The following is a 27,270-nucleotide window of genomic DNA, read 5'->3' on the forward strand; positions in this document are numbered from 1 at the left end:
CTCAGTGGAGGCTAAGAATGATATATGGGGTGCTACCCACTGCAATTTTTGAAAAAAAAAGAGTTAATTTAGGTGGCATATCACACTAGATTGGCGTAGCACACCAATGGTTATTTAGTCACTTTGTGTGCTGATGTGTGCACCCATTTATTCTTGCTGTAACTGGGGAATAGTATTACTCCCCATCACTCTCAAAGATCATCAATCTTTACGGGAACGTTTCTTAGCAGTCAAGTGATTAAGTTGTTGGCTGTGAAACAGAAAGACCAGGGTGATTTGTTTCAGCCTTCTCTCTCCATATTCCATTGATCCCATACTTGCCCAAAATGGAGAAAGCAAAGAAACAAACTAGGCACTTTATTATTTATTTTCTAGGTTTATAAAACACTGTGTGACACTTTTCAGATACTTCAGAAGAGTGAAGAGATTTAAAATAACTTTATCAGTAGGCTAAGAGCCTGATTTAGCTGTTGGTGTTAATGGTCCCGCTGTCGACATTTTGACTGAAAACCCGTCTGCCACTGTGATAGTCTGCCCACCATATTTAGATGTTGGTGGTCCCATAGATGAAAGACTGCATTCAACCCGCAGCCTCCGCCAAGAAATGCCACTAGCATCAACGTCAGAAAAGATAAAATTGGATGCTGGCGGGACCGCAGCCACCTGTCCTGCCGTGCAAATTTAGGTGGGCCTGACCGCCAAGGAAAAAGTGGAGGTCCAACCTCCCCTTCTTTCTTGGAGGATTGAGGGAGAAAGGGGTGAAAACTCACTTTTTTCCACTTTTCCCTCTGTTTTTTGACTGGACACGACTGTATAACTAAGCCGCAGAGAAAACATGATACCCCTCCCCCGTCAGCGGACTCCAAGGTAGGGACGCCGCATTGGCATGGTACATTGGGTGGGCACTGCACGGAGGTGGGGACCACTTGAGACATGTACATGTCACAGTAATTATTTAAATCACTGTGACATGCATATGTTGGGAACACGAGTGGGTCAGACACAGAAGGGGACACACTGGTACAAAACATGTATCACACACATACACAACTGTTATTATGGTGCCAATACCCATGGGCAAATGGCACCACAATGACAGAACATTCACACCTGTCAACTGTGTCCATGTGTGCACACTTCCAGGTGACCTGTACCTGTCATGTTGTGTTGCAAGTCAGTACGTGTATGTGTGTATGCGATGTGATTGGTTCGTTGAAGTGGGGGGCAGGTGTGGAGGGTGTGGTTGTGCCTGTATGTGTGTCACTTCCATGTGAGACTGATGTTGTTTATGTTGTGTTGCGGTAACATTCATGTGAGTGTTGTATGCTGGACGTTGTTGTGATGTGTGTAGTTGTGCATCTGTGTAAGTGTGTGTAGCTGAGTTTGTAGTTATGCTGTTTGTTGTGGTTGTGTCATGTGTGGGTGCAGTGTCAATAGTGTGTGTATGTTGTGGCATGGATGTTTCTCAATCTGTGTTTTCTGCATGTACGGGTTTGTTGTATTGGAACGGCAATGGGCAATTGTGTGAATGTGGTGTAGTGTGTAGAGCGGGGGTACACCTATGGCAAAGGGACAGTGTGTGTGTGTTTGGGTGTCACTTACCCCTCTTCCATAGCCCCTGCCATTGTACAAAGTCCACTGAGTCCCGTCACTGTCCCCCTCCCTTAACGAACCGCTGCCATTCAAGCACTGTAACTTCTAAATACGGCGGGCAGAATACCGTTAACGTGACAATCCTTAGGGGTCCAATTCAGCTTGGTGGTGTGACCACCAAGATCTAAATCAGGCCATAAACTTGACAGACTTTTATTTCTGAAGAAACAAAGATGAAATATATGGTGTACTAACAGTGGTGTTGGATGCTTGTGAATTGATTCTGAATTAAAGGAAGTTCACTGCGCATGCTTTAATGGTTTATTTCCATTTATTTCACTTGACAGAACATTCAGGTTGTTAGAAAGAGCCAGAATTTGAGCATCAACATTCTCTGAGTTTATACCTGCATCACAGTACCAGCACCAATTAAAGGGTCAGGCACTTCTGTCTTTACCTACCACATGCTTTGCTATTTACATTGTTTGTTGCTTTTGCCTTGAATACTTTGGTGCTTTCCCTCTGAACATGTCATTCTGCATGAGCAGCCCCTTTAATGCTGAAAAGCCTACACCGTTTTAAAGCATATCATGCTCGACTGCTGTAAATCTGGTACCTTTTGCAAGCACCAAAATCATGTCCTAAAAATGTACCATGAACTAGATGAACGTCTGGCGCACTGACTCTTGGTTCTTAGTTGGATAATTAGATGAGATAAGCCACCTCTTCCCATCTTTGCCTTTCTGCCTTCCCTCACCCTTCCTTCAGAACGAACTCTGGTATCGACATTGGACTTAACATGCAATATCTTCTAGTAGAGCGAGGGGCCCGGCGACAGGTAGTTAGATGATTTCAAGAGGAGATCAGCATTATCCAATGATCGCCCCTGCTTTCCATCACCCTGCTGCCATCTCGTTAAGGCTTCTAGCGGAACGCTGGTGCTGTCAAATGGGTTGAGTCATTGTGCTGCTCTTGGACCAAAAGACTGACAACACCTCCCCCGGGAGTGTCCTTAGACACATGACAAATGGAGCATATGTGTGCAAACGAGCAAGGGAAAGAATTCTTGTTTCCAAATGTCCTTACTGCAGGAGCCCACGCGTACCTTTATCCTACCTCAGCTGTAGATGGTTGAAGATTGTGGGAAGGCGTGTAAACATTTTGTGACATTTACAAGCTGGGTGCATAATGTCAAGAATAGTGGGGGAAGCTCACACTGCAAAGCAAACATAGAGACTGACAGATGAGGCTCATTATTGTGCGTCGTACTTATATTTCCTGTCACTCGGCGCAAGGGTCAAGCAGTCCGGTCCTTTGGCGCTACTGCACATGTGCGGCCCTCAGAGGCTTAGCTCGGTGCATCTGCTTTTCATCCCTAGCCTCTCTTGCCTGCTAGCTTGGATGGCCATGCCTCACTGTGACGCTGGACACCCTTGCTCATTGAATACTGTCTGGGCACTTTAAACATCAGTCCTATGCTACCTCAGGCTGTATGCCAATCAGCGAGGGTGCTCCTTTTCAGCTCGAAACAAGGTGGGATCAGTAAGCCTTACTGATCCACCCCCACCCTGTGACGACTTAGGTACTCATACAAGATGGCAGTGCAGTGTGTGAGTATGTACTTCCCTCTTGCAGAGTAGAGGAGTCAGACCAGTCTCCATGTGACTGGTGTCATGAGTGATGCCAGATCACATGATGCTAACATACACACTGCGCATGTTTCAGTTCAGAAATGCCTGCTCTGTGCCACGTCACTGCTAGGCAAAGTTTGTTCAGACCTGGAGTACATTCTGGCGTTGCTCAGGTATGAGTTAGGACCTGAGTTTGCTCCATCTGTTTTAAAAATTCACCAGCCACCAGAGGTGGCAGCCAGTCACGTTCAGCACTTTTTAGACAAAGCAACAAAGAGCTTTAGCTGTATGTCACGCAGATGATTTGGTATTAATTCTTATAAATGCTCATGCGGTGCACTCAGAGAATTGCAACTGTCTCATCCCTTTATAATCGCTGCTTGGTTTACCACCTGCCTCCTACTGAGTCCTTCTGTTTTAATGCAAGAGGGACACTTTTACATCTAAACGATACACTCAGTCATCAAACATTGAATTCTTTATCGCGTATTTGCATTGCATGTAGAAATCAATTGTTTTTATTTTTTATTTTTTACCCGCCCTGGACTTTTTTTAGGACTCAAGTGAGAGCCTGACCTTATGATGGCCACCTAATTGATTTCGCTTGACCTCCTTATGAGATCCTGTGTATCTCATAAGGAGCCTGATCCTCCTTATGAGATACAAACTGTAGCTCAGCCCTTTCCCCTTCTATTGTTATGACTATGTGGCTGAGGCTCTTCTGATGCCAAGCCACTAGATAGACTTTCAGAAACCCAGCACTCCCCATAGTGTTGCTGCCAGGCACCTGGGTACAAATTACAGCGCCCACCAACATCTCCTGCTGTCATGTAATGCTTCAGATGTCAATCTACTTCATACATGTTAAGCAAGTCCATTGAGCTTTTGCAGTAATCTCACTACCTGCTCCTCTTCTCTGGCTCACACTCAGCAGCCCTCTTGCTGCCAGGTGCTCCCGCTTGATCTAAGCGCTTGCCCTCCTCCAGAATTACCACTACCATGACCATGACCAGCCCCCTATACTGACACTACTACCATTATCATTACCATCACAACCAGAACCACAACTGTGAACATTAATGCAAGCACCATTTCTCCCACCATTATTACCACCTCCACTTCTGCAATCATTGCCAGCTGTACCCCAATTACCACCATTACCATTGAATTCCATTACTGCACCACCATTGCCAACAGTATTAGTACCACCATCACAAGTGCCATCCCTGCCACTGTGACCAGCACCATTACCACCACCGCATTGTCTTTTTCCACCACCATGATTATGTTAACACCAACACCGTTACACCAGCACATTACCATCACCCTTACCCCTACAACTACTAACTCCTCCTCCATCACTATCTCTAGTCTCACCAACACCACTATCACCACCATTACTACCACCATTACCACCAAATCTAATATATTTGACTTTAATGAGCTATTGCATGTAAATACGAGCATGACAGCATGCCTTTTACGTGTGTTAGATCATTAAGGCTAGGCCTATTGCCTTTGCCAATGCTTACTTAACCTGATTGTATCTCACCATGGGTAATTAAGGGTTTAAAATAACAGAGCTCAGGCCAGTTTGAAAGAGATTAGGTTTTCCTCTGTAATATGTATCTGTTATTAAGACGGTGCTGTGAGTAGAATATGCTACAATTCTCAGGTTTGTTAGTAAGTATGAAGGCAAAAATGTCCGTCATCAAGCTGCTATGTACATGTTTGACTCTAGACTGTAAACCATTCACAACCCGGAAAAGAGGAGAGGAAAAATGATCCGAAATAACGTTTACGTTGTTTTCTCACCAGTTGTGTAGATTGATGTGTCATTTTCAGGGGTGCTAGTGACTAGTATATCACAAGTTATTAGCACGGATTGTAATTCGGTAGCTCGGATAAATCAGAGATCAGAAATGTGGCACTCGATCCTAGGAAGCTTCGAGTGAAATGTAGAACACCGCAGCCCGGTTATGCGTGGGATTTCTTTGAACAAATTCCTGCATTCAAAGAAAACCTTAAATGTCGGCTATTACAAACAGACGAAAAAAGCACTATTGCAAGTATCAAAATATGACTATTTCAAAGAGCGCAGCATTGTCTTTGAATGAGCGCCTCGTTTAAAGAAAAGTCACTGTTCAGGATATAACAAATAGAGCTGTGAGCTTAATGCGGCTGCCCCAGGGGCCTGCCGTCTAACAGGACCCTGCTTGAAGGAGGCAAACAAAGCCCTTCTATATGGGGCTCTTTCTAAAAACTTCCTTTTCCCGTGATTTAATCAGATTTCTAAAGAATACGTTCTATTGATCCGCTTCATATTTTCATAAGTAGCAGAGAAATGTTGGAGCTTTGCTTCCTTCAAAGCAGGGTGACCACCTGTCAGTACAAGTGGATAGAGCCCCTCCATCCTTCAGAAGTGTGGATGAAAAATGAGTGCTGATTGAAGATTAATCAGGACAGAAGATTAGCTGCTCTTTAAAACCTCATCCAGCAAGAGACACCCACAATAATCAGTCAAGAGACTGTGAAAGTTTTCACAAATTACACCGCCTTGCAGTCTGCAGACAATTAAGACTTTGGAATATGAAGATAAAGGACAGTGGAGTGACAGTGGGCCAATAATTTTTGATATAGTATGGGTTTTTGAAGTCAACAGCTTTTTTTCTTGGAAACCTCAGATGCTTTCGCAAAACTATGAAACGTTTTACTTAAGCAATGCTTTTGGTTGAAAATTATGAGTTTTGGATGCATTTTGCACTCAAGTGTAACTTGTGTTGAGTCCCTCTTGAAGAAAATCAATGCAAGATATGCTTTTATACAAAATATTCACAGGTAACTGGCGTGACATGTTTTCAGAGTTTTTGCAAGAAAAAGGCTAAGTAGTGTAAGCATTTGCATACTAAATGCATGCAAGTTGCCTCCACTAACATTTGCAAGAAAAAACTAAGGGGCAGATTTTAGAGCCTCTAGCGCCTCCTCGCGTCACATTAGTGTAATTTTTCTTGTGCTAATGTGGCCCAACTAGGCCAAAATCGCCATCCCAAATTTACATAGTGGCGCAATGCATGCATTGCGTCACTTTGTAACCCTTTGTGCTACATTATGCCTGCAGCAAGCATAATGTATGCAAAGGAGTTGTTCCCCCGTTAGGGGGGGCGAAAAAAATGGTGCAAAGAAACAAAGAAATTTCTTTGTGTCACTTTTTTCAGAACTCTTAACACCTGCTCAGAGCAGGTGTTAAAAGGAGGCACACCATTGCACAATGGGACACAATGGGCTTTGCATGATTAGCATCAAAAGTTTTGACTCTAAACCAGCAAAGCTCCGAACTAGCGCCCAAAATTCTGATGCTAGTTCCCTAACTACCACCATGGTGCGCCGTATCTTAGATAAGGCGCACACACGGTGGCATTAGGGGGGCGCTAAGGGGCCCAAGAAAAGTCATGCTGCACTAGGTGCAGCACCAATTTTCTTAAATCAGGCCCTAAGTGAGCTGTTAAGCATAGCAAATGAAGGAAACCAGGGTGATCTTGGTAGTTAATAGGGTGTGATGAACTGGTTGGGTGGAATGATAAGCTGTTAACCTGTGAGTGGAAGTGATAGAATCTGGGGGAGGATAGAATTCCACAGGGAGAGAACAGTCATTAGAGGTGTTTGAAAAGATGTGATGTCCTCTCTGCTCTTAATGTTGTAATCCAAATCAATGACTTAATAACTGTATCTGATTTTTCATGAAACATTGGCATTGAGCTGCAGGACCAGGAGCAGGAAGGTAGTTCCTGGAGCAGAGAAACGTCCGCACTGCAAGGTGATGTCCTTTCCAAAAAATGTCAGGGAAGATCAAAGGAACAAGGCTGCAGGATCAGAGGAATCAAGAAGTGCAGCGGTGCTCCGGTGGTATCCTGGTGGTATCATGGGAAATGCTGATGCCTCGGTGTTGCACCAGGACACAAACTGTGCAATTCTGACCTCCATCTTTCTTGGCCTGGCAGGTTAGCATTGATGTCAGTACATCAGACAGCACATAGCACTCAGGACATCACATAGGGTCAGGAATTGTCATCAGCACATTGATCTGCAAGTAGTACACAGATCAAGGACGTCTTGTGCACACGACCAGGTTACGATGTGAATGGGATCATTGGTGGAACGCCTTTCACAGGACCTTTAGCAACACTCTGTAGTAGCTTCGCAGAGGCGATGAATGTAATGAATTGAGAGAACTATTAATATATTGGAGTGTAAATCTACATCGGAATGTAGGCAAAACAAAGGAAAAGGTGAGACAACATTGCCTAAACATAATCCACAATCCTCACAATACTGTAGTATGTACTTAGTTTTAAATCCCATTTTCGAAGTCTTATAGAAAAAAACCCTGAGGCATTTTGCCCTGCCACTGTTACAGCTCTAAATCTACAGAGTAGATAAAGAGTCCCATAGGTTCCCAGAGACCCCATAGAGTGGGACATTTCTACTGACTGTTGCAATTTTTGCATCACCACCTCCATTTATGCCGCATACAGAGATAATCTGTTGGAACAGGAGGATTGGTTGAACATCTTATAGTTGATGTAGTGGTGCTGGATGAGGTGATTCTTTCTCCCTCTTTTAAGTTTGCTCTTTTAAAACACAGCTTGTGTGAGCAGGACTAAAGACAAGATAGACAATTCTGAGAAATTTGAACAAGAGGTAAGTGGGAATGCCTTCGAAAACAATGCTATTGTAAACAGAGCGGACAGTGAAAAGAGAACATGTTTGAGCCGAGGAACATGGAAAGAAAAGCTAGAAAGCATTACTGCCAGTGAGGAAGCCTTAATCTTTTAAGACATTCTAAATAGTTTACTGCAGTTGATAAAAGTTGTAAAAGTTGTAGGAAGAAGTAGGCCAGGGTGGAGTTCGTGGAGTTGTGCTATGTGTAATTCCATGAATTGCTGAAAAACTCTGCCGCGCTACGCGGAATGCGCAGCAGCAGACTCTGGGTAAGTTGTGCTGTTTGCGCTGATTTTCATCACAAGAAGTTTTTCCTGCACTGTAATATCAGCATAAACGGAATCACGCGGGACGCCAGAGGGTGCTAACTTCTTTCTGCCGCTCGAGTAGATTTTCTACTCAAGCTGAAGCTTACTCAACGCGAGCGACAAAATCAAAAACAAAAGTAGGGACCTGCTGTGACCACCCACGTTTAGAAATCTCACTCACCAACATAGCAATTTCTCTTGCTCACCAACTTAACGTTGGCGAGCCGCACAAGAGAAAAAACTCCACTCTGCATTGCTCCGCCAGAAGCAGAATTCTTTGCCTACCCCTTTGAAGAAGGAGCGTTTTTACAGAGTTTTCAGGAATCCTAATGTGAGCATGATTCCCATAGTGACAGAGAAGAAAGAACATTTACATGAAATTAGCACAGATGTAGTATTGAGCATAGACTCTGATAGATGAATTGTTTCAGTGCTTTTGGTCTGAGATGAAACTTCAGCACTCAGATATGTGATGGGTGTTATATTGGTCACACAATACATTTAGTGGTGTTTATATGGTCAAAGCTTGTGCTAAGGGGCACATTAATAAATGAGAAGTTGTATGCTGCTAAAAAAGGTAAATCCATTTTAGAGTGTTTATACAGCAAGACTTGGGAATAAAAAGAGATCTCATGACTGATCCACAAGTATATATTATTTATATAATTGAGTATTATGAGGCCGGAAAAGAAAGTTGTGAGTGTGTGGAGTTATTAAACAAGGAATGAAACTCAGTTTTTGCTGACAAGCAAAGACGATACCAAGGTTTTAAACAACAAAACAAAAAATAGTGAAGGAAAGGTGTGCAACAATTAAACACAAGTTCGGAGAGGTTATACTTAGCTTTAGGGAAAAATTACTTTTAATTTTCTATGCCTTGTTTGATAAAAAAACAGTAAGGGGCATATTTATGACTAGGGTTGCATTGCTCTTGCACCACGCAACGTGATGCATGTGCAACACAAGTCCACAATGAAATTTATCAAGCCACGCAAGGCCACCTTGCATGGCCCTGAGTGGCTTGCTAAATCTGGAGTAACTCAATGTAGTGCAAATTGCAGTGTTGTGTTACTCTGTCCCAGGGAGGTGTCCCATGAGAGTTGCATGGCTGTTCCCACCCAACATCCATGGAGGTTTTGATGCATTGATGGATTTTGATGCATTCCCAGATTCAAGATAATTTGTGAACTTCAAATAACTTAGTTACTTATCTTATCAACAATTCTAACCACAAAAGTATATTTGCGGCATGTGACTAATTAGCTAGGCTAACTCTTCCAGGACTGGACAAACAGGGCAATTTTGGCAAGACAAAAATGATTAGAAAAACCCCTTGTATTTGCCTGGCAGCAAGATATATATATTTTATGTCTCCTTTCTACATTTGTGGTGTATGAATGTTTGACGTATATGACTTTGTTCCTATTCCCCATATTTTTATAGTTCTGCTATTAAAAATATAAACCAATGCAATATTTTACCATCTTCTCAAAAGAACAAATCAGTAAGACTCACATAATCTCGGTCATTCTACGGAAATTTACATGCATAAGTGTAATTGATACATCCACGTCACCCTGAAAGATGCTTGACCGAGTGTCTTTTACCAGTGCTATGTAGAACATCATCTAGCTAGTTAAGACCGATTACTAAACTTCTCAAATGTGATCGATTGTCATCCAATTCTACCAAATGTGTTACTAAATGCTATTTAAATTGAAATGCTGGTATTGTGACATACCTATACAAATCTACCCCAGTCAACAAACTGTTTGCAAAACATTTTGTAGTGTTACTAATTGAATGCAACCCCTTGTGCAAAAGACCCAGTATTATTATTATTTCCATCATGTACAACTCTCTTAGATCATGCCTAATACGCCCACAAGCAGCATGAATCTAAAGCTGACTTCCTTCTAAACGTGATTACTTTATTTTTACTGTGCTCTTTTGCAGACTGAGGAGGGGATAAGCAATATTTGTCAGCTTTCATTGGCTCTTCTAGATGTGTGAAATGGAACACAGTCCTTTGTTGATTGGTTGCGAATCGAAAAACGGTTCAAAATCTTTTTACTCTATTTTGGTCTAGCACACGAGCTTCTCTGGAGAGAAGGTATTCTGAAGTGAGTGGGATGCAAAGCTTCGAGATGTGCTTTTTCTCAAGAGTTCAGGCACTCAGTCACAAGAAATGGGAGTATTTACGAAGGAGTACATATGGCAGTACAGTTGTGGTACTCTTCTACATACTCTCACATGCCGTTGTGAATTTGTCCCGAATATCTAAACTAGGAATACTCTAGTAACATTCATAAGCGCTGTTACCAATGAAGAGTTGGACTCACAATGTCCTGTAAGAGTCCATAAAAGAGTACTCCTGTAGTATTATTTCGCATACTCATAAACACTTTTGAGAATAGGGGTCACCGTGTTTAAAACATGTTAGTTGTAAAATTGAAAGACAAATAGGCCTACGATCATGTTCTGCTTTCCCTATGATATGTTTTATATGTGTATAAGTAAAATTTTAAAATGCAAATCAGCAAAACATTTTCCTGGTGATTTAACAGTATCATAGATATTTCATGTGTTTCTTGAAATATCTATATCCCCAGTGCGTGTCACTATGCTGTGTGACGGTGACCAGAGCTTCACCCATTCCAATCAGCTATCGATGTCTAACAAGGTACCTACTGCCTACGGTCAGCTGTACATCACAACAAAGGCAACTGAAGCACAGTAACAGCTTTGGAGGGCCAACGGTGCCACTTAGACACTGGCAAAGAGCTGCATAAGACATTAGAGGTTAAATGCAATCTCAAATGCGAAATTCCTATTTAAGACCATAAGACCTGCAATATGTGCTTCAGGGCCTTAATAATGGTTCATTCCAACCATACTTAGAGGTGTTTGAAACTGAGCACCCCTACACTGGTCACATATCTGTATGAGTTGTCTATGATTTTCACATTTTGTAACCCTATTCTAAACCTCATACCTCATAAAGAGATAATATTTTGTTCATGCGTCTGGTTCAACGGGAGAGCACCTACCCTATACCATATCCTAAAAATATAAAAATACGAATATTTTACCTAATTAGTGGACTCTTGTGCTATAGAAACTCATGCACTTTCCTCTTCATGATGCAGTGCACAGAAGTGGTCGGTGGAAAAGCCACACATTGCTTTGAGCACCATTGTTCGTACCGGGGCACGCAAAAGCTGAAAGAAAGCCACTGGTGTGAATTGGGAGTAGCTAAATGTGACAATCACAAATTTATCGAGTTTTCTTGCAATTTCGTAGCATGGTGCTGTGACCTCTGATGGTTTGGTGATTTTCTGTAAGCAGGTTGTGGCTGCCATCTTTCCATGAAGAGAAAGGGAGACAAGAAAGGGCAGAGGTGCAAGGATAGTGAGCGCAGTGTGCAGATGAAAAGAGAAGAAAGAGAGCAGAGAGAAAAGGGAAATTGCAAGAGGAAGAATAATGCTTCACTTGCAAATAAATAAAGTAATTGATTATTAATTAACTGTAGGAGTCCAGAGATTTTCTTGAGTGTTCACCACTGGTTTTGCCGAATGCCAGAGTTGACGAATACCAAGGCTGTCTAGTCTTGACTCTACCTCATGTCTCTTTCTCCCGCCATTCTTAATTTCCAGACTCTTCATCTCACTCTTCTTGCAGGTTCTTTTTAAATCCCTTCTTCCTCCCTTTGTCACTAATTTCCTATTTTTCTCCTATGTCTCTATTTTCTGCTTTCATCTTTCTTGCTCTGTTTCAAATCATGATGAAAAATTAAGGGCCAGATTACAAGGCCCTAGCGCCCCTTAGCACCACACTACCATCACTTTTTTACTCTACTGTGGCATTAAGGAGGCCATTCTACTTCACCATATTTACAAAGTGGCGCAATGCTACTTTGTAACCCCTTGCCCCACATCAAAGCTGCGCCAGGTATAATGTATGATAGGGGGGCATTACCACGAAGGGAGGCAGCAAAAAATGACTCCGTGAAATCTACAAGATTTCACAGCAACATTTTTCCCATCATTTTTAATGCCTGCTCAGGGCAGGTATTAAAGTGACGGGCCCATAGTAACCTATGGGTCTCCCTAGGGCTTTACTGCACTAGCGCCAATCCAGCAAAGCACCACAATAGCATCAGAAATTATGACTCTATTGTGGAAATGAGAGCGATGGTGTGCCGTATTCTAAATATGGCGCAACCATGGTGTCGTTAGGTGGGGCAGGGGCAGTGCAAGAAAAGGGGTGCATCGGGACCAATGCACTACTTTCTTGTAGATCTGGCCCTAAGACTTTGTACCCATGAACAGTGCTGAATCCAACCCAGCACAAATTAACTCTGAGGTGGAGAGTAACGAGACGGACAGCATTGAGGACAAGAGGAAGAAAGGCCGAAGTGAAAGAAGAGAAAAGAGTGTGAAGAAGCAAGAAATTTAAAAGAAGACGGAGAAACAAATAAGAGGAAATGGTAGAGCAAGATAGAAAGGCAGTGTTGAAGTGAGAAGAAGAAAACAAAGGAACAGCTGCTGAAGGAAGAAAAGCAACAGGTGGGAGGTCATTAAATTAAAGCGAAATTTCATGAGGGAAGGAATACAAGAGGGAGGAGCGAGGATCCAAGAGTAGAAGGAGAAACATGGGACAGGAAGAAAGGAGGCGTGGCTGTATGATTTAGGGGTGTATATATGGAAGCTGGATACGAGGGCACAGGAGGATGCAGCACAGGCGGATGTGAGAGGGGACGGAAGGGGCTGTATTTTCTGGTTCAAGCCCTGGCTCCAGTAAAGGTATGAAGTGAATGATATTTCGCCTTCTACTGGCCTTCCGGTGAAAAACGCAAAATCGTGTCATCACAATGTTTCCCTCGAGGTAGATATTTGTTTCTGGTATTCACTTCTTTTCTTTGCCGTTATTTTTTCACCAGTGCTTAATTTGTGCTTGTTGTTTCCGGTGCTAAGCACCGGAACTTATTTTTGAGGACCGGGGCTTATTCTTCTGCCTCAAGCCTTTGCTGCAAGCACAAGACACTTATGGGAAAGACGGAAGAAGGGAAAAACGAAAAAGCGTCACAAAGAGAGAAAGCAGAAATCTGCAAGAGTGAGCTGAAGGGGCAGGGAGTGGCTTTATATGGATTGAAGAGGCCCGGGATGGCTTCAGGATTACCTGCCTCAGTATTTCGTGTTCCCACATTTAATTTCAGCCCCGCGTGTTTAAGAGGAGGGCTTTGAGCACCGCACGTTTTTACTTACAAATTAATCACAATTAATCACATATATCCATGTTGTAGTTCTTACAGGGAGGTTCATTGTATTCAGTGCTTTAAATGGGCCGGTACTCTCCGGTACTGAGTACCGGCACTTCTTTATTTTGAGAGGGAGAGTACCGGCACATCTCAAGAAAAATGTAATACTTTTAATTGGAGAGTACCGGCACTTCTCAGAAACAAGCAGGTACTCTGGTACAGAGTACCTGCACTTCTATTTTTCCATTTAAAGCACTGATTGTATTCACTTTCAAGTGACCAAGTTCGTTGTCAACTTTTCTGTCAACGTATTGATTGAAACACATAGCTAGTAAGTCAATGCTAAATGGACACGTAAAAAAAGATCTGTGCATTTTGAAATAACCAGACTGGCAAACGCCAGGGGTCGCATTGCGTGCATTAGGCAGGAAAGAGATGGGTGACTTCCGGGGGGAGGCTTTTTGGGTACAGAGGTCTGGTCAGACGAACTGGGTGTACACTTGCTGAGGTAAGGGAGAGGTCTTGCGTGGTACCTTCTGTCACCTTCTCCCTCTGTTATTGTCATCTTACCTCCTGTTACTTGCTATGCTTTAGGCAATGGTGGGTTCCCAGCAGGCGTATCCTGCGTCTTTGTGTGATCCCCTCCATGTAATTCGAATACAAAGATGTAGCATGTGCTCCCTCGCCTTCTCGCAGTCACGGGTCTAGTGTGTAAGCTTACCGCTGATAAACCATCATTTACAACAGTTGGAAGGAAACACTTTCCAAGCCTGCAAAATTCTTTCTCTGCTGTGTCCTTCTCGGTCATCTTTTTTGTATATAGATGATGATTGACAAATACTCTCTTCCTGAAAGTTTTCACAATATGCTGGACACCGTTCGGTATTATAATATACCACCAAGAGAGAGCCAATCCAAAAACTTGTGCTCAGTGGCGAGATTTGGTAGTTAATGTTGGTGTCAGCCGGCAAGCGAGCAAAGTACTATTAAGGAATGGAGTACAATGTAGCTGCAGTGCTTGTTGAAAGCTTAAAAATGATTGTGCTCATAAGCATGAGTATGTTATTTTACCCATTTTAGGTCTCGTCTACAGTCGAAGAATGACTGTGCACCATAACCGTATTTACAATGGGGTTTGGAACAGCCGGTTGCTTACCTATGGTTCTCTTTCTTGTCAATCTCAACAGCTTTCTTCTGATTCAACGGCTTTCCGTCAGCTACATGTATTTGTCCCTCCCATAAAGGGTGTCTCTTTCCTATCCTTTTGATGGATGACGTTTAACCTTTTGCACCTTATATTTAGGGAACTACTTGGTCTTTTACTTTAAGCATTCGATGAGAGTGCATGTGTAACCTTTCATGCTCTCTCCCTTGTGTGCTGCTCCCGGAACAAAAACCCCTCTGCTCCCCCTCCCACCCAGTGCATCTGACACTCCATGTCCACATCCCATGGACAACGATCTTATGCTCTTTCAGTCCTCCCCTCTTCTAGTGACATTAATCCTCACTGCAGATTAGCCTTGCCCCCACATGCAACTGCTTTGTTGACTATGATCTCCCGTCCTAACGGTTCCATCCACCTCCTCCATATGAATGATTCAATCCCTTGGGATTGGTCTTTTGGCCTACTATTGGCATCCATCAGAGAGGGCTGTCATCACCTGTGCGAACATTGTCTACAACCCACTTCCTGTAGATTGCAATAACGTGCCTTGCTAGTCATTCCCATATCCTACCCATCTTCAGTGGTGACATCGAGTTGGCACCCTGATCATGGTGCCCCATACCCATCAACATTCTAGTACCTGACAATCTTCTAAGACCAACCTACCCCATTTCATCTCCCCTTACAACCTCCTCTAGGTAGCAATTTATTCCTTTCCTTAACAACCTTACTTACCACCTATCCACTTCCAAGTTTGTCCTGTCCTCCGAACTTTACCACACCTTGCGAACCTCCTGGCAAATATGATTTCCACCTTTAAAAGTAAGGCCCAGGTCCTACCCACCTACCAATGAAAGAGACACACATGCCCTAACTGTCCTGCCCACCTCTCTGACCGAGGACTTGGGGAACCTCTTTCCCTAGGAGTACTGATCAGCTCACTGGTCATGAAAGTCCCTCCTGCCCTATTAATCACTCTTACTTATAACAGTGTTGCTCACACACCTTCTGGTAACTCTACCCTTTATTTTAACAGTCCAGTCTAGTTCCCACTGACAGTAACACCCAGACCCAACAGAGTTACCCACCACCATTCCATCGACAGGCTACACCCAAGTTGTTACCCCACATATTTGTGTAGAAGCACTTATCAGTCCTTTTGAAGGTGTGGATTTCAGACTCTAACACAAAGATCGGTGCAAGAGAAAGAAGCATATCTAAGAGAGCAATGCACACAGTGACTACACTCTATGAAGTCATCAACCAAACAAATGGGTCTTGAAGAATGACACAAGATTCAGTGTAGGAGGAGGAGTGTACACAAGAGACCGACACCAGGGTATAAGGATCTAGCGTGCGAGTACAAGGATCTATGAAACCTGACACACAATCTGCTAGGAGCTGAAAATGTCTTAATGTACTATTTTTTGGTATTCACAAACTACAATTTTTTTTTACTGATAGTAATTTTATGAGGCCCTGCAGTAGGGGCAGTGAACTCCGCACATAAAAAGATAGGACATGCCTATCTTTTTCTGCACAGAGATGTCACCACAAGTGCGGAGTCTCCGCAGCTGTAAAATTACTAATAGTAAAATTAAAATCGTAGTTTGTGAATACCAAGAGATAGTAAGCTGACACAAAAGTGTAGGGCCCAGATTTATGCTTGCTTTGCGCCAAATTTGCGTAATTTTTTTATGCAAATTTGGCGCAAACCTATCTCCAAATTTATACTTTGGCACTAGACCCGTCTCACATTAAAGTTTTGGAGTTAAAGTCATTTTTTGCTTGTGGGAAAGTACCTTGCATCAATGAGATACAAGGAAGGCGTTCCCGTGCACAAAATGACAATATGGCCTTAGCGCCATATTTATCCCACTGTGCTAAAATCATGCATGGGGGAACGGGGCCTTAAATAATGGTACTGAGCTTGCTTAGCGCCATTATTTAACGCCTGGGTCAGGGCAGGCGTTAGGGGACCCGTGAGCCTATTTTCATGGTCAGAGACCAAGGAATGGGCCCATAGGTGCCCTTCCATCACCCACCCACACCAAAGGGACACCATAGGATGGGGGGGACCCCATCATAGGTAAGTAAGGTAAGTACAGGTAATTTTTTTTTTTTTTTTTTAAAGTGCCATAGGGGGGCATAACTCGGGCCCCCTTACATGGCTCTGGGCCCTATGGCCATGCTCAGGGGACATATGGGGTGGTGGGCATGACTATGGGGTTTTATGTCAAAAAATGACACTAGTCTGGTTACAGGCATTTGTATGCCTCTGACCATACTAGCATCATCAATTGATGCACAACCTCCTATTCCCCCTACGCCTCCCCCACCCGGCTAGCATTCTCTTTCATGATGCTAGCTGGGCCTTACCACCTGCTACCTGCATTCCATTAATATAACGCCCGCATGGCGTCTTGGAATGGTGCTAGCTGGCGGTATACTTTTTCACGCAAAACTGTGTTAGCGCAGTTTTGCATGAAAAAGTATAAATCTGGGTCTAAGTTTGCCTTATGCGGATCAAGCCCTCAGTGCATTAGTTTTGGGTTCTAGTAATCCGACTCCCAGAGATCTTGCTTAACACAGTGAATGTATTTAAGAAAGATTATTACATGAGGGGTAGAGTACTGTCTAATGAAGGGCTACACCGATCAGTGCATGGTGTCTAAGACTAATAGATGCAGGCACACATGCACAATGATGAGTGTATTAGAAGAAGTGCACAATCAGCGCAAAGGGGGGGCCGTCTGAGAGACAGACACAGCACAGTGCATGAAAGAGAGGCTATCTACAAGGCACAACACTCAATGTATGAGGTGCAGAACGTCTCCTAGAGGAGTCACCTCCCAGGGAGATCAGCACGTGAAGTGTCAGAAAGCCTCACTCTCGCTGACAGAGACTGGGCAGATGTCTGCTACCAGCACGTGCGGCCTCGCGCAGCGAGCGAGGGGGTTTATCGCGCCTGTCCCCTAATCGGGCCAAAGTAGGCTGCCTCTAATCTCCTCTAATGGCGAAACTGAGACCGCCAGTCATTGCCGCCGCGCAACTGACAGAGTGCTCTGGGAAACATTACACTTTCTAATGAAAATACTGTACATAATTAGAATCTAATAGGAAGAAAATAGTAATTAGATAGAATTAACTGAACAGAAGCAATCAGGCAGATAAAGGTTTGTACTTGAGAGAGGACACTTTGGGGTTCAGACGTGCGCTGCCTGCACGCGGGCGGAGGCGAAGCAAGGAGAGGGTTTTCGAAGGGGCTGAAAAGAGAGTTCCATGAGCTGTTTTCAGCTGTGATCAGTCTGCCTGCAAAAAAATGACGCTGTGACGGCACAGAATGGCGCAGTGGAATCTTGTGGATTTCACTGCACCATTTCTGCAGGGCTTTTTGCAGAGGACCCCTATCTGGCGTATATTATACCTGGCACAGGTGTAATGTGGCGCAAGGCTTTACCAACAGGCCAGTCATTATACCTGGCACACGTGTCATGTGGCGCAAGGCTTTACAAACAGGCCAGTCATTATACCTGGCACACGTGTAATGTGGCGCAAGGCTTTACAAACAGGCCAGTCATTATACCTGGCACAGGTGTAATGTGGCGCAAGGCTTTACAAACAGGCCAGTCATTATACCTGGCACACGTGTAATGTGGCACAAGGCTTTACAAACAGGCCAGTCTGTAAAACCGTCGCTGTGTGAGGAGGCCAGGCTGTAACACCTTAGCTGTGTGAGGAGGCCAGGCTGTAACACCAGCGCTGTGTGAGGGATAGTTTGTGCTACCGTAGTGTAAAAAAAATGATGCTTATGCTGATTGACAAGATGCTGTCATAACACAACTTGACAGTGTCAAAGATGCTTGAAACTTTATTTTCATCAAACCGGACCTATTTCCCGCTGCCAATCCTCACCATCATCTGAGTGCTGCCACTCACCCTGCCTGATGCTAGTTGCCGCGCCAGCTTGCTTATCCCACCTCTTGCTTCTACCGCATTATGCTACCTACATCATTCTAAATCTCCCACTCCTTTGGCACATGCCTCACTCTACTGCCTCCTGCAGTATTCTGCCTCCGTCATTCTCCCTCTTGCCTGTATTCAAAGCTGTGCATCATTGATTTGTAGCCATGTAGGCGCTATATCAACCCACATGCATTAAACGCATTGTACTCCGCAAAACATAGGTACAAAAGACCAATATTCGTTTGGTTAAATAATCTGAGGATACCCGGCATGACGCATGATGGGTGGAGACAAAGACGGGGCAGTGCAGGCATTAATAGGATGCATAATTAACATACTTTGCATTAGGCATTTATTAGTGTAGAAGGGGTTGTGACAGGATTGAGAATGGATAATGCTTAGTGAATAGAAGGAGGGTTTATGTAATTTCTAAGGTCAGTTTGGATGATTTGTGCCTTGAGTTTGGTATTAAATAAGTGGAGTAAAGAGATGGCTTGTAATCAGCTGCACTGGTTTACAATGGAGGGATCTGGACTCTGGATTTGGCATAAGTGTAGTAGGACAGCCAAGGCAGTTCATAGAGTAGTTTGTATTTAGGGATATGCAGATCTAGGATTTGGGAAAGCTACATAGGAGAGGAGGCATCGACAGGGTCTAGAAACAGGTTCAGACCCTCGAGGAGCTTGACAAGAGTCAGAAGACCCAAGAGGATGGCAGAGTACCAGAATGTGACAGATGAAAAGTGAAAGGAGGCCAAGAGCAGTTTGATGAGTAGGCGGGATTCATCACTTTTGCAAAATGTAGAAGTGTCAGAGAAGGCAGCCTTTTCATTGTGAAAAACAACATGTACAAAATGAACTCTTTGGAACAGTACTTGTGTCTGTAATAACGGTGAAGGGCAATTGCTGATAGACAGGGTATTACAAATGCAAGGTGGGATGGTAAGGAGGTCCGTGTAGATTGCTTCTGCAAGGGCAATCAATGTGGGATGAAGACATTAATGAGTGTTACTCATTTGAGCAGTGGCAAAGGGTCAAGTTATTCTCCCCTGTTAGTAGGGTGTAAGGGAACTAGCCACCCAGGGATACAATAATATGAAGTAAAACATATAAGCTTGTTGGGACCAGGAAGCCCAGGCTTTCAGGAATTCCGACAGCTATGTAAGAAACAAAGATTTGTAAGTGGAGGTGATGTAATCACTCAGTAATATTTAGTATTGTTGAAAATACCCATCCTTTGTGTGATATTCCCAGATTTTAGCATTTTTTAACGGAACCTGTTTTTGTTGGCCAAAGGGCTCTGCACACTTTACTCCTACTATCTAGTGGTAAAGTGTTTGTGCTTTCTGTAGAAAATATTTTTACTGGTGGAGGTGGGGTGAACCCCTACTCAAACACCAACCACAATTCATGTCAGATTGAAACACAAGCAAACCCCAAATTAACCTGTACTCAACCCTCTGGCAGGTAGGCTCAAAAACAGTCAGGTTTAACTTGCAGGCAATGTATACATTTGTTATGCAGCATTGTAAACAGTAATACATTGAAAACACAACACAAGGAAAATCCCACACCAATTATGAAAAATGGAGTAAAAATTGATACATTATTAGAGACCATAACAATAAAAATCTAATCATTAGAACTGAAGGAATGCAATTTTAAAGGTTTCAGGTAATTATAGCTCCTAAAAGCACAAAGCACCGCTCGTGGCTATATGGTTGCGCAAGAGCTGTTGAAAGTCGAAAGTTCAGGCCGACTGTGATGGAGCACAGACCGAATACAGGGACCAGGTTAGCCCCTGATTAAAAGTTGCCTTCAAAGTTTAGGGCGAAGAGTCCAGTTTGCTATGGAGGGTGCTGCGAGAGCAGGCCGGGTGTCGCCGACCATCACCGCAGTAGTACGATGATCCTGTCGGGCACTGCAGACAGTCGTTGTCGGAAATCCACATTGCTTGACATTGCAGCCTGTCGATGTTGTCGCACCAAGTGCACATCTCACGAAGCTGGTCATCGCTGGTGGCCACTGTAGCATGAGAAGTCGGCAGTCGGTGTGGGCAGCAATATTTTGAAGTCAGCAGGCCCTTTATCTGTCACAAAGAGCTCAAAACTGAAGAATTTCTCCTTTTCTTTGGAGAGTTCAGCTGATTCCACACCCAGGGTTCGGGACCTGAGTGACACACTTGGGGGTTAGGAACTCACTTCAGCAGAGGCCAGCAAGGCTCAGGCAGGTTCAGTTGCAGGTCCTGGCAGCAGGTCAGGTGGGTAGGAGCAGGAGGGCATCTGGAGCTTGTTACATCCCTATAGCTTAGAACAGGAGGTCAGTCAGCTGACCCTTGGAGTCACTACAGACTGGAATGAAGGGTGCAGGTTAAGGTTTCCATCTCAGCAACCAAGGCAGACCTCAAGCAGCAGGGCAGCAGGGTACCCTTCTTCTGTAGTATCCACACTTCCAAGAGTATAGTCAAGAGTTGGGTCTAAGGGTCCATTATTTATAAGTGGTGCCAGCATTGAAGTAAGAGATGTTTCTAGAAGTTTTCGCCCTTAGAAGTGCTTCGAATATCCTGCCTCCCTACCGTGTCCCCAGCTTGTCTGGGACCATAAAAGACCAGTACCAAACCTGTTGTAAGTGAGCTAAGGCAATGGCTTTGTGATGTGCAAGAGTGGTAGGTGAAAGTTTCGCCCTCCTATCAAGTCAGAGATGGCCCATCATGCCACATACCCATTCCCCTTTGTGTCACTGTCTGGAAGCAATATACAAAGAGCAACTGCTAGCTTCACCTAGTCATGTGACCCAGGATACAGGCTGCAGGCACCAAATGGTTAGGACAAGAAAATATCCCAACTTTCTTAAAGTGTAATTTTCAGAACTGTGACCTCAAATCCACCTTTACCATTAAAGAGGGTTTTAAGTTAGAAATATTTAGACACCAAACTCAACATTCCTTCTTGCTCCAAATTGAAGGGTATGACTTATCGAATGGACATGTAAACATTAACAGTACATGTTCAAATGTTTCAATACACTGCACCAGCCCTCTGGGCTGTGTAGGACCTACCTTTGAGGTGACTTATATGTATTAAAAAGGAAGTATTAGGCCTGGCAAATGTGTATGTTGCCAGGTTGAGATGACAGTTTAAAACTGCACCCACAGGCTGCAATGGCAGGCCTGAGACATGTTTAAAGGGGCTACTTACATGGGTGGCCCAATAAGTGCTCTAGGCCCAAGCAGCATTTCATTTACAGACCCTTGGTACACATAATAACACTTTACCAATACTTACAGGTAAATTAAATGTGCCTATTGGGTGTAAGCTAATTCACAGGTTAGCAGGAATAAAGTGTGCAGAGTCCAGAGCCAAAATGAGATAAGTATAAAATTGAGCAGTAAAGCGAATAATCTGGGGGAAGACCCTCCCCCCACACTGGCAGGGCTAGCACTTTCCCATTTCAACATGGTAAAATTGGCAAACACCTAATTGGTACTTTTAGTTTACTTATAAGTCCTTAGTTTGTAGCAGAGAGTGTGGGCACATTAAATATATTCCAAGTATTACCCAGGCTTAGTTGACAAGGGGTTGCGCCAATTCATCACAACAGACCTTCCAGGACACTCACACTAAGGAATTATGGGCAAAATGTATTAGGGATTTGAAAATACTCATACAATCCATCTGCAAAACAGCAGCCAGGAGCAGGTTATGTGTTTGGTTACCCAATAAAGTGTTTTGCACACTCTAGGCAAATATTTTCAGATTTACAAATAAAGTGTAAGGACTCATGCTTAGTTCAACTCTCAGGGCTTTAAATAGTATCATGGTGATCACTCTGTCCTCATGCTTGTATCCATGCTTGACTATCTTGAGCCCTTTTCATCTCCAAAACCTTTGAATTGAAGAGTTTTCTCTTGTGTGCTCAACCCCCAATCTGAAGACTCTACTCCAGAACAGCCAGAATTTATCACTCACCACACCTCCCAAGTTTGCAGTATGAGACCTCTGGGTAGTACTTTACCTACCTAGCTCATCAGTCATGGTCATGTAGGTGGATTTGTGATCAAAGAGAGGCACATTTTTGGAGACAGGTGGATTGGAAAGGTATTTAACAAAAGGTAACTTGGCAAATGCAAAACCAAAAACTGAGCGATCGTGATCCTAATTTTGAAAGGGATCCGTCTTAGGGATGGGATTCATTGTAAATGGGTGTTTCCAAATTTTATGTCAAGACCGGAGACTCCTATTATGCATTCTTATCTTGCTTTATTAAAATAGCAGCAGTCAAAAACTAAAAATCCCAATGGGTTTAGCAAAAAGCCAGCCAATGGGAAGAAAAAATGTAGTAACAATAAGCACCAATAGGATAACAGCTGGCACTATGAATACACCCTTTACTGCCAGGAGCCCTCTTTTCTTGCTGCTCGCAGTCAAGATAAGTACTCTTTCATGGTTCTTTTACAAATTTCTTTATAGTACTTCATATATGGATTGTATAATGTATTTGTTCAAGCAGGGACGTTCCGTTCTGTTTTTTCCATCTTATTTCCCACTTCGTGCACTCTACGTCCCAAGCTTTCCGCTCCATGCACCCCCCTCTTTTTCCCTCCCCCTTTTTCCCTCGCAATTCTTCCAGCTGCCTGCGCTCACGCTAACGGTATTGTCACGTAGGCTCTCATTATTCTAATGAGACTACTGGATTTTTGGGTGGCAAGATCGTTCACAGTGTGGGGGACTAAGTCTAACCCACAGCAAAGGGAAGAGACAATTGGGCAGCCGAGCGCATGACATCTTAGTGCTTCCTAGGGAAGTCGTGGTCACTCAGGTCCCAACCATTTCTCTCATACACAGTATGGTCTCATATATAAATGACAAAGGAAGTTTAAGTTTTAAAGATTGGTTTAATAAAACGACTGCATTTTAGATAACAAGGCGTGAGCCGCAATAACCAGAACCATACAACATAGTAGGATTGAAATAGTAACGAGGAGACTGAAACATAAGAATAACGCTATCATGGTACAACTAGATTACGTTCCCTCGTCTAAGTTCTATCTTGAACACAGCATGTTAAGCTCTAAGCCTGCCTTTCAGGTTCCCCCGGGAGGACATCGGCCCTCATACCTGAGCAAAGGCCTGTGATCGGGATCGGCATCTGCAACAGGGCAATCAGTGTCTAGTTGTGGGTTCCTGGTCGGAATCTCCCTCTTACGTGTACCAGGACTAGGAAGTGTTTTTATAACTAACACACTGGTGTTCTAAGAAACGTCCCTACGTAAGAATGTGTACTTTCTACGAACCCTAAAGACTAAACTTCTACCACGTCTATCAGCAATGTACCAGACTGTATCCTTGACTGAAGCACAGAGCGAGCAAGAATGTATTGTTTGAGAACTTCAGTGCTGAAGTAAGCTAAACAGTGTGATAGAAGAAAATAAAACAAGACCGTGAAACTGGCTATTGTAAAATAACAGTGTGAGGCTAAATAAAATGCATCTAGGGCAAAGTGCACAGAGGCCTAATACTTTAAGCAAACGCGCAGAAAGCTACATTAAAAATGGCTACACTACACCCTCCCCTTGTCGGTAGAAAGTGGTTTAAGCCGAAGCTAAAAATGCCCTACGATAAAAAATAATTAAAACCCTACAGAATTTCAACAAGTCAAGAGGACACCAAAGCACATGAATCCTCAATTTAGAAATAAGCATGCGGCTAAAAGCCAAATTCATGTGACAGTGTTAATTTTGACCAGATCCAATCGAAGCAGTGGTCATGGAAAGCAGGAGGTTCTCCACTTCGGCAGATGACAAGACCGGTAAATCCACGCCCAACACTACCAAGGAGCAGGTGTGTTCCAAAGCCCTAGTATCAACCAAGGCGGCATCCCATACAAAGTCTGTGAACGAGTGAATATCAACTTCCTCCAGGAATGGTATCTCGTAATCAGCTTCACGAAGCAAACGCAGCCCCAGCGAGCATGTCTGGGAATGAGCCCTCATCGGGAACATCAACAGATCAGCATCAACCACTGGGGGGCGCTGCTGCGAAAGACAGACGTCTAGTGCATGTTCAAAAAAGCACCAACGGCACCGAAACACGGGCTGCACACAATCCAAAACCGGTCTGAATGACAGAGACTAATCACACCCCAAATGTTCCAGGAGTGTTGCTCCAAAGTTCTGCATCATTCGTTCACGACACAGCTGCGCTGATGGGAGCGCCTACATATGTCCTTGTTGCAGCAGGACAGCCATTGCGGAAAAACAACAGCTACAGCAAACTGCCGGCTAATAAAGCCAAAGTCATCAGAAATCCCCAAAAAATGCTTCCGAAAACTGAATGAATAGCCGAAGGTATTAAACCAAATATGGAAGAGAAGGTATGAAGAAAACCAACACCAACAGCTTTGAAAAAATGTGCTAATCCAACCATGCTGGACGCATTAAATATACGTCCCACAAGTTCACCAAAGTGGCTCGGAAAGTTTGTATTTTATAGGGACTGTATTTCTGCTGATGACCTTGCCACCTGAAGTGCGTAGGTCTCGCGTGCAGATGTAAGGGCCACATGCTTTTGAAACAATAAAGCCTTTAGTCTACTTAACTTGTCGAAATTCACCTTGGAAGTAGCAATGTGAGGCCATGTATCCGGTACCTCCCTTAATTTAGTGGGGAGAAACAACACATTCACGCAGCAAGTAACGACCTTGGTGACCGAAACAACGTAAACTATTCCGGCCCGCATGCTGCAACATTCTTCACTATTAAGGAGGACGTAGCTGCTGTTTGAAAGCACCTGGAACATGCGTTTAATCAAGGAGACTGGAACTCCCTTCAGATAGCAAGCCAAATTCGCAACCGAGGCGTTACACGCCCCATGCAAGGACAGCTGCTTACAAATCATCGAATGGCTTACTGAAGTCTCACATTCACTGCCGCTAAGAAAGTCCTCTTTCATGCGATTGAGGCATTTGTACTAGAAGGGAAGCTCCAACACCTCATGGATGTAAATATCTCCCAACTTTTCATATCTGCCTACCGGAACATGTTTCAAACAAGAAGTGAATTGTAATGTAGAAATAGGCAGATTAATAACCCCGTGTATCAACCACTCAGCAGACGGTATTTCGGCCACGGTAAAAGGCAATATTTCTAATTTCTCAATATTGAGCATGATATAAGTCGCCTCCTTCTTATCCATTAGTTGTTGTTGTCATGTTAAATTAAAGGAAAAAAATATCTCCCTGGCACTGATGTGCTGCCGCGATCCGCCTTCAATGTCTGAAGTGTCCAATCCAACTGCATAATGGACCGAGTCTGACTTTGTCCATGATATAACGAAGACATATCAGATCGTATAATGTCTATAGCAGAAGAAACAATGTTGTTAATTGTATATTTTCGGTCGGACAAGGTGTGCATTCCATTATCCACAACGGCTAATGCCTTTTTCAAATTTTCCTGATCTATTTGCCTTAACCGGGCTGCAGCCTCCTGTTGGGAAAGTTTCCATATTTCATTATACACTTCGTACAAGAAACACTTCCTACATGGTGTCTTCAGGCCTGACAAAAAATCTTGCAAGTCAGTGTTATTAGACAGGAGAGTGAGATGTGTCTTGACTGCATCTAGTGAGGATTATCTTAACCATTGTTGGCACAATTTTCCCACACTATATGTAGTAATTATGTTAGCATGTTCTGGTGATATATAGCGAGGGTCTGCCCGACTCGCCCTGAAACCCCCCGATGAGGTGACAAAACGTTGATGACACCTGTTGGTGTCCATGGGCCACAATAACCACCCGCCTGGACGTGTCAATGAAGTGTTAAATGTACCATTATGGACCCAGTCTGTAAGCTCACTAAAAGTGGCATTTATGTATGTCTGCCAGTTATAAATTTTTGCAGGGACAGGTATACTAGGCATGTTCAATTCTCTAATCGTTGCTAAGCCCAAACAGCTAGTCTGTTGTACTGTTTCATTTAAAAAAATAATTTGTACGGGAATGAGACATGCTCTAAACACTGTTTCTCTACCCTTTGTCTGCCAATGTTTTGCTCCCCAAAAACTTTTCAAATCGACATTATTTGACTAATATTCATAACCTTCAATCGACAGTCGGGAAACAAAAGAATCTGAGTATATGAATTTCGTATTAGTCAACAGCATTTGCTTATCTTTAGACGGAGATAACTTAAAATAATATGACTTAGCATTCATTTGATGATGCCCAGAAAAATACGTAAATTTGTCAGAATAAGTTTTGGAACTCCCTTGTGGGGGAGTTGGGCAATGTTCCCATTGCGTACAGTCAAATATTGTTTTTGGACTACTCGCTTTATGTATAAAATGGTGCCCATAATAATTACAGCAAAACATGTCACCATAATTATCTTTGAACTGGTAAACATCTTCATTTTCATAGACAGTGTAATATTGTAATTCAGTCATCATGGAATCAACTGTCTTCACATCCCAATCATCAGATACAATGCCAGGTATTACGATATCATTCATAGATAACTTTAGGACATACGGTATTTGAATGATCTCTGTGGGACCGTATATATCAAACAATACTTTATCCCACACAATCCCATCCGGAATTGGCACTGCAGAAATGTTCACAAAGGA

Source organism: Pleurodeles waltl, chromosome 6, assembly GCF_031143425.1.
Source record: "Pleurodeles waltl isolate 20211129_DDA chromosome 6, aPleWal1.hap1.20221129, whole genome shotgun sequence".
Classification (NCBI taxonomy): domain Eukaryota; kingdom Metazoa; phylum Chordata; class Amphibia; order Caudata; family Salamandridae; genus Pleurodeles; species Pleurodeles waltl.